We start from the raw sequence: 9,135 nt of genomic DNA on the forward strand, positions 1-9,135 counted from the left end.
GTGTATGTATGATGTACGTATATGTATGCATTATGCATGTGTGTATGTATGATGTACTTATATGTAATTGTGTAGTATGCATGTGTGAATATATGATGTACGTTAATGTAAGTATTTATTATGCATGTGTGTATGTATGATGTACTTATATGTAAGTATGTAGTATGCATGTGTGCATGTATGATACATGATGTTATTGTATGTAAGTACATATTATGCATGTGTGAATGTATGATACATCATAAACTTGTATGTATTATTCATGTGTGTATGTATGATGTACTTATATGTAAGTATGTATTATGCATATGTGAATGTATGATGTACTTGTATATAAGTATATATTATGCATGTGTGAATGTATGATGGACTTATATGTAAGTATTATGCATGTGTGTATGTATGATGTACTTATATGTAAGTATATATATTATGCAAGTGTGAATGTATGATGGACTTATATGTAAGTATTATGCATGTGTGTGTATGTATGATATACTTATATTTAATTATGCATTATGCATGTGTGAATGTATGATACATGATGTACTTGTATGTAAGTATATATTATGCATGTGTGTATGTATGATGTACTTATATGTAAGTATGTATTATGCGTGTGTGTATGCATGCTGTACTTGGACATTTCATTTCAATTTCAGCATATATTAATCTTCAGTTTAGTCCATCTCACATTGTTTTGTGCTATTTCTATTTCACTGTCATTATGAACAGAAAATATGTGTTTAAATATGTTTGCCAATTGAGTAATAATACCAAACACCAGACTCGGCAGTTCATTGTGCTCTAGTGTATGAGGTCATGCAGACACATTTACGCATCTAAGATGAAATAGTACATGTTGTTCTAACAATTATTACTAGTATAGTTTAACGAATGTATATTCAGTCCTGATTAGTGAATGCTTTGCATCGTAACTGTCATAAAGACATTTCCAGACGAAATTGTTTGATGCTAAGTGCATTTACAGTGTTGGGTAGGTACTAAACTCTGTTGAGAAAGGAGGACGTCGGGTCTAATTGTCACATTATAAGTTAGTATGACGTCGGGGTCTAATTGTCACATTATAAGGTAGAATGACGTCGGGGTCTAATTGTCACATTATAAGGTAGTATGACGTTGGGTCTAATTGTCACAGTGTAAGGTAGTATGAAGTCTGTTCTAATTGTTACATTATAAGGTAATATGCAGTTGGGTCTAATTGTCACATTATAAGGTAGTATGAAGTCTGTTCTAATTGTCACATTACAAGGTAGCATGACGTCGGGTCTAATTGTCACATTATAGGTAGTATGAAGTCTGTTCTAATTGTCACATTATAAGGTAGTATGAAGTCCGGTGTAATTGTCACATTATAAGGTAGTATAACGTTGGTTGTAATTGTCAGTTTATATGGCAGTATGACGTCGGGTCTAATTGTCATATTATAATGTAGTATGACGTAGGGTCTAATTGTCACATTATAAGGTAGTATGAAGTCTGTTCTAATTGTCACATTATAAGGTAGTATGACGTCGGGTCTAATTGTCACATTATAAGGTAGTATGACGTCCGGTTTAATTGACACATTATAAGGTAGAATGACGTTGGTTGTAATTGTCAGTTTATATTAGTGTATGACGTCGGGTGTAATTGTCACATTATAAGTTAGTATGACGTCGGGTTTAATTGTCACATTATAAGGTAGTATGACCTCAGGTCTAATTGTCACATTATAAGGTATAATGAAGCGTTGTTTTAACATGCGTTGCTTTCAATGTGGCATCACAGCGGTTTGAACTGGATAACACCTTTAGTTTGACCTATTCCAATATGCACACGTTCTTTCGTATATGTTATCGGGGAGTGTACTTAATGACCTTCCAAAGGAATATCGATATAGGAAGATCCAAATAAAGTTGTTTATGTATATTTTTTTTTATCAGAACGAATTTCAGTTCTGTTTAACTCGATTGACATGTATTATTTATTTCATTTATGTAAATACCTAATGATATAAATATTGTATCTAGTTGCTGATCTTAAAATAAGTGACACTTTTTGTAAATAACTTTTTAATTATTTGTACATGTCTCAAAGTAAGAATCAGTAAGTTAAGTCAAGGTCATACCTAGACTATGTGACGTGATGCACGTGTTAATTCGTAAATAAACTTCTATTTTTTCTAGAAGGATTAACTCTTGACCTCCATCCCAGAATGTTTTGCATTTTAGTTAGTCTTATAGCTGATGTTATGATACGACTGCTATCAGTCGTTCCTTAACACTTGAAATGTTAAATTGTTTTATGTTGTGTCCAGATTGGAGCTGCATTTTCATTTTTCTTCAAATTATTGATTTAAAGTGATTGTATTCCCTGGAAATACAACGTTGCTCTAAATTAATTATTGGACAAAGACATTTACCGGAATTTATAGGAAATTCAAAAATTGGAATAATATTTATGTGATTCAACAAGAGACTGTTGACACATCAGTACAACGCTGACTATTGCATACGTCATCGCCTTCCATCGATATTTGAAATGATTTAATGGAACATTTTATTGATAGACTTGTTTTAATTCTTGGATTACACATTTGGATTTAATTCGGAATACCGTAAGTATTTTTTATATTTTTACTTTGTAGTCTAGGGAAATAAATTATTTGTTAAATTTCACAAAGTTTGTTGACTTCATTCTTTTCTGTTTAAGAGCATGGGTTCGTAAAAAAGTGAATAAAAGCCATTTAAAAGAATTTGTAATCAAATTCTATGATAATGACACTCGTAACTGAAATAGTTGGCAATGAATGCATAAGTGACCTGTATTACATTTACTGTAAAACATGACAGACTACATCCTTTCAGCAACTTAGGAACAATTGTCGATAACTCTCATGATCTTTCTTCCAAATAACAAATTATGTCTGCATCCCTTAGTTTTAAATATGAGCGGCAGCCCGTTGTTAATTTTCTTACAATGTAGGTGTCGTCAACCACTCATGATTCATGTCATCATAACAGAGACATTTCAGGCTTTTTCACCATCGAACATTTACTGTCAAGTACTTTACTGACGATTATATAAAGACTTTTAAGCGAAGCTGTCATGTTTACTTGGATACACCTGTGTGGGTAAACATAACAATTATGTCGGCGGTACATTGACTGTGAATTGTCTGTTTTACCAAAGACTTGAGTCGATTAGTTTGAATGTATCCTAGACTTAAGTCGATTAGTTTAACTTCATCCTTGACTTCAGTGGGCTAGTTTGAATTTCAAAAGCAATCAGAACTTAAAATGATTCATGTACTGCGTGACATAAGAATATATGGAATATAACAGTGTCGTCAAATATATGTCCCATGTGACAGAATCCGTCCAGCCAATGGTTTATATTCAGCCTACCAATCCATCATAATGTGTTGCCCACTGGTTAGTGAATAACTTAGGACATGTTTGGAAAAGACCTCGTGAGGAAGAAAATAAATTGCAATGTGGCCCCTCATGAAGGAAAGGTCATATATAACTAAGTCTGTCATAAATTAGGAAGTTGAATGGTATTGGAATAAATGCATACAATCATATAATTCAGTCTACGTTAGAAACAAAAGTGAAGAAATAATGTATGTATAGGTTGTATATGCATTACGTCCACACTTATCGAATTACTTCGAAAGGAAGATTGATAACTTAGTACACAGCTATTCCAGGCATTTCGTGGTGTTATCAAATTCTGAAAGTCTAGTTAGCAGTGGTTTCATACAGAGTGGCAGAAGAAGTGAAGGGAGATGAAGGTACTTTCAGTAAAAACGAAGATTGACTAAGGAAATAATATGAAATATACACAGACCATGTTATTGCTTTGTCATAGTTGACGGATATTCGAATTATGACCCAATACATGCACCGAATCTTCGAGATAGATTGGTATTCGGTTCATCGAAAAAACACACTTTCCTTTTCCGTATGTAATATTAAATGCACATAAAACTTAAACACAACAAAACATTGTACTACAAATGTTAACATGTACTGTCAGTTCAAAACCAAACGTCAGGATGAAGGACTAAAGTGGCACAGCTTTTGAATCGCCCATTTCCTGATAAAGCAACATGAATTATGTGCTTTTAACTGCCTCTAAACTGGAATTATTGAGGATAAATAAAAACAATTATATTCCGATAACACAACTTACTTCTTGTTCTCTACACTGTTGCAAGCTTGGAAACTAAAAACTTAAGAGGACGCTGTTAAGCGATAATTTGAAAACAAATCATACGATGTATGACTATGTTTCCTAGTTTCCTGTTATACTACAGAACAGTAGTTATGTACATAAATTCCGTATTATATATATATATATATATATATATATATATATATATATATATATATATATATATATATATATATATATATATTGCAAGTAGACGCCAATTAATTAACGTGTGAATGGGTTATTAATTTTATAATCAAAAAGTGACATTTTTGCATTATATTTCTGCATAATATCCCTATCTCTATCTCGTTTATGGGCATTATTTGGACAACTCATATTAGGTCAAACAGTACTGACTAGGCACATTGAACCACCTACAACCATTATTAGACATTGTCATCCTCTGATTTTCTTGTCGGAATATAACCATGGATACACCTTGTCTTCCACCGAAGATCTTGTCTGAATGAAACCATCATTAGACACTGTCAACCACCGACGCTTTTGTCAGAATTTAACCATGATTAAATGAAGTCATAACCTCCCTATTGGATTTTAATTGTAATTTATTTTTTATTAAATGTTAATTTATTTATTTCTTGTATATCTAATAGTAATCAGCTCTTAGTAATATGTCTTGTGTTCATTTTAATTCCAGGATACTGACAAAAAGAGTAAGTAATTAAATATTCCATTTTCATGAATCTGTTTGGCAGTTTGTCAAAGTACCAAGGAGAAAAAGAAACAAAATTTAATATCAGAGTTTTGTATAGATCTTCTAATAAATACAATAGTAGCATGGACTTCACAAACAGTTATATTGATTTTTTAATCTAATGATTACTCTTTGACATATACAATTTGAACCATCTCTTTTATTGCGGATTGTTGTATGTAACCTGTCTATATTATCTTATTGGAAAAGTATTAAGGATAAATGTCTCCAAATATTATATAATGTATAAGTACTATTCGATTTCACTGTTTTAAGTTCATCTCCAAAACTCCAATAATTGTGTTCCCAGAATAGATATAAAATAATGTCAAATGATATGTATGTATGAATATTTTTTCACTACCATTCACTTAAATTATTTTAAAATTATATGGAATAAGGCAAGGAATCAACAATTGTGCATTTCCGATAACTACCTTGCACTAAGTTGACTTTCGACATATAATGAAAAAAAATATATGGACACATCATATATGTCTGTCCGTGTATGCTTCAATGGTTACATGCATTGGTTGTAATTTACTGTCGGTGTATATTCTAATGAGTAAATGTATCGGTTATGATGCACTGCACGTGTATGTTCAAATGAGTACATGCGTAGGCTATAATTTTCTGTACGTGTATGTTCTAATGAGTGCATGTATTGGCTATAATGCACTGTACGTGTACATTCTAATGAGTACATGCATTGGCTATAAATCAGTGTACATGCATGATCAAATGAGTACATTATATTGGATATAATTCACTGTACGTGTATGTTCTAATGAATACATGTATTGATTATAATTCACTACACCTGTATGTTCATATGAGTACATGTATCGGTTATAATGCACTGTACGTGTATGTTCTAACGAGGACGTACATTGGTTATAATGCACTGTACGTGTTTGTTCTAATGAGTGCATGTATTGGCTATAATGCACTGTACGTGTACGTTCTAATGAGTACATGCATTGACTATAATGCACTGTGCGTGTATGTTCTAATGAGTACATGTATTGGTTATAATTCAATGTATGTGTACGGTCAAATAAGTACATTCTATGGTATAACTCACTGTACGTGTATGTTCTAATAAGTGCATGCATCAGTTATAATGCACTGTACGTGTATGTTCTAATGAGTACACACATTGGTTATAATGCAGTATACGTGTATGGTCTAATGATTACATGACTTGTTATAATGCACTGTACGTGTGTATCCTAATGTGCATATGTATTGGTTATAATCAACTCTACGTTTATGTTGTAATGAGTACTTGCATTGGTTATACTAGACTGTTCTTCATTAGATATAAAATCAAGAATCTAAACTTTGAATAAGATTCAGAGTTTGTTTCAAATCTGTATACTTAGTACACACCACCACCCGAAAACACATTCCACTAGACTGCGAAGCAAAACGCGAAGTTTAACAAATGGGCTTCAATCTGTATGTCAGTGAACGTATAAATAATGTTGTAAAAGCCTTTCTTAGTTTTAAAATAATTCAGCATTTCAGATTTGCATATTTTCATAAAGACAAAGAAATATTATGTAAGAGAAATGTATAATATTTCAGTCCCTGCCAATGTGATATCTACTATTGCAACAAAAGCGAAGATCAATTCTTGAGAATTTATTGTTGGTGAATGACACGGGATCCAAAGTACTCAGATGGATTTTACATTTCCACACCATCACTCCAAGCTGCACTCTGGATCAGTGTCGGAAGAACCCCGATGGCTTGTACATTTGTTTGACATCACGCCAAGCTGCAGACTGGATCAGTGTCGGACAAACTCAGATGGCTTTTACATTCGTATGATATCACTCCATGAATCAGACTGGATCAGTGTCGGAAGAACTCAGATGGCTTTACATTTGTATGACATCACGCCAAGATGCAGACTGGATCAGTGTCGGAAGAACTTTCGTTGGAGCCGAAGTATTCAGATGACTTTTATATTTATACACGATCACTCCAAGATGCAGACTGGATCCTATGATTTATGGGCAGGAAATTCTTACCCTTCTCAACTGAATCTCATATTTCCTTTCACTAGAAACACGGGTGTGAAACGTTGTGACATTGTTTTACCGCAGCTCTTCTTCTTCGCTATTGACCAGAGAAAGGAACATAATGGTCCTGCATATAGAGAAAAATAAGCTTTGTGTTAAATCAACCAAGATTCCAAAGAGTGATATGTATTTGAGGTGGAAACATATCACAGCCACATTGGCAGACCCTGTCAAGATCTGTAATGCTGCTTGTGTGAAGACGGAGACTCGGGAAGAAATTAACGAAATTCAACACTCTGGATCTGATGACCTACTTGTTAAGCTTGAAAAGGTTAAAAAAGGACCGGATGCGGTAACTGAAATCTGAAATAAATTATGACAGGGATAATTTGTATTTAATAAAACGGTTCACATTTATATATCTGCATTTAATTAATTTTCAGACTAGAAACAAATGTCAATCAGAAGTAGAAGTTAAAAACTGTTATGGTATATCACTAACAATGACTGGCATTGATTTACAATACATGCATCTTCTCAGTCATAAAATGTATTGTTTTATTAGTGTAGTTTACTGGCAATCATGTGTTCATATAATGATGTTGCATATGTCATATTTATTCAGATTTGTATGTCAAATTTATTGTATGTCTTCTGATATTTATTTAAAAATGTTTTATCTTTGTTTAGACATATAGGTCAACTTTCTTATAGTGTTAATACATTTATATTCAATGATTAGATGTATTCGGATGGGTATGGTTAACTGTTATATGTGTAAAAATATTATGGTTAATCATCATATGTGCACATATATGTATGGTTAATCATTAAATGTGTACAGATATGTATGATTAATCATTATATGTGTTCGGATATGTATTGTTAGTCATTATTTGTGTTCGGATATGTGTGGTTAATCATTATATGTGTACATATATATGTATGGTTAATCATTATATGTGTTCGGATATGTGTGGTTAATCATTATATGTGTACACATATATGCATGGTTAATCATTATATGTGTTCGGATATGTATGGTTAGTTATTACATGTGTTCGGATATGTGTGGTTAGTCAATATATGTGTTCGGATATGTATGGTTAATCATCATATTTGTTTGAATATTTATGCCAATATGTTTTGTGTTCAGATATTTGTACAACAGGATTTATTTGTGTGTTTGTGACTTGGATTTTTAACGTAGCTTTTACAATTTTTCAGTCATATCGCTCCGACGACTGCATTGTGGCAGTTTATTGTGAAGTTTAGCACTGGGGCATCATGCCGCAGACATGCCCACCCAGTCACATTATCCTGACACCAGGCCGACCAGTCCTAACACTAAACTTGTAATGCTGAGGACCAAGCGAGGCAGCTGTTAGTATCATTTTTGTAAGTTTTTGATATGACTCGGCCAGGGATCGAACCTACGACCTCCTGCATCCAAGGCGGACGCTCAAACCACTAGGCCACCGGAGCGTTCAAAATGATATGTGTTCACGTATATATGTTAAATGTGTTATATGTGTTCACATGTTTATGTCAGATAGATATATTTGTTAGACTATTTATGTTACAATTTTTATATTAGTCCAGATGTGTACGATAAATATATCTAACGTATTCACGTAGTTATGGTAAATATGTCATCTATTCATATACTTGTGTAAAATATGTTATATGCATTCACATATGTACGTTAAATATGTTATATGTGTTCACACATGTGCGTTAAATATGTTGTATATGTTCATATATTTAAGTTTAATGGTTAAGTTAGTTTAGATATTTATGTTGAATTAGTGTATTATGCAAATAAGTGTTAACATATTGTCAGCTAATATACATGTCTTCCATAGTTCAAGTAGACGCCCCTTCATTGACGTGTGAACGGCTGGTTACTTTTACCATGTGTATATATATATATATATATATATATATATATATATATATATATATATATATATATATATATATATAGGGATATGATGCAGAAATATAATGCAAAAATGTCACTTATTGACTATAAAATTAATAACCCATTCACACGCAATTAATGGGCGTCTATTTGCAATATATATACATATACATATAAATATATATGCATAAACATATATATATATACATATAAATGCATATAAATAGAATACGGAATTTATA

The sequence above is a fragment of the Sinohyriopsis cumingii genome, unplaced genomic scaffold (genome assembly GCF_028554795.1).
Source record: "Sinohyriopsis cumingii isolate HCF-2022 unplaced genomic scaffold, ASM2855479v2 utg001397l, whole genome shotgun sequence".
Classification (NCBI taxonomy): Eukaryota; Metazoa; Mollusca; class Bivalvia; order Unionida; family Unionidae; genus Sinohyriopsis; species Sinohyriopsis cumingii.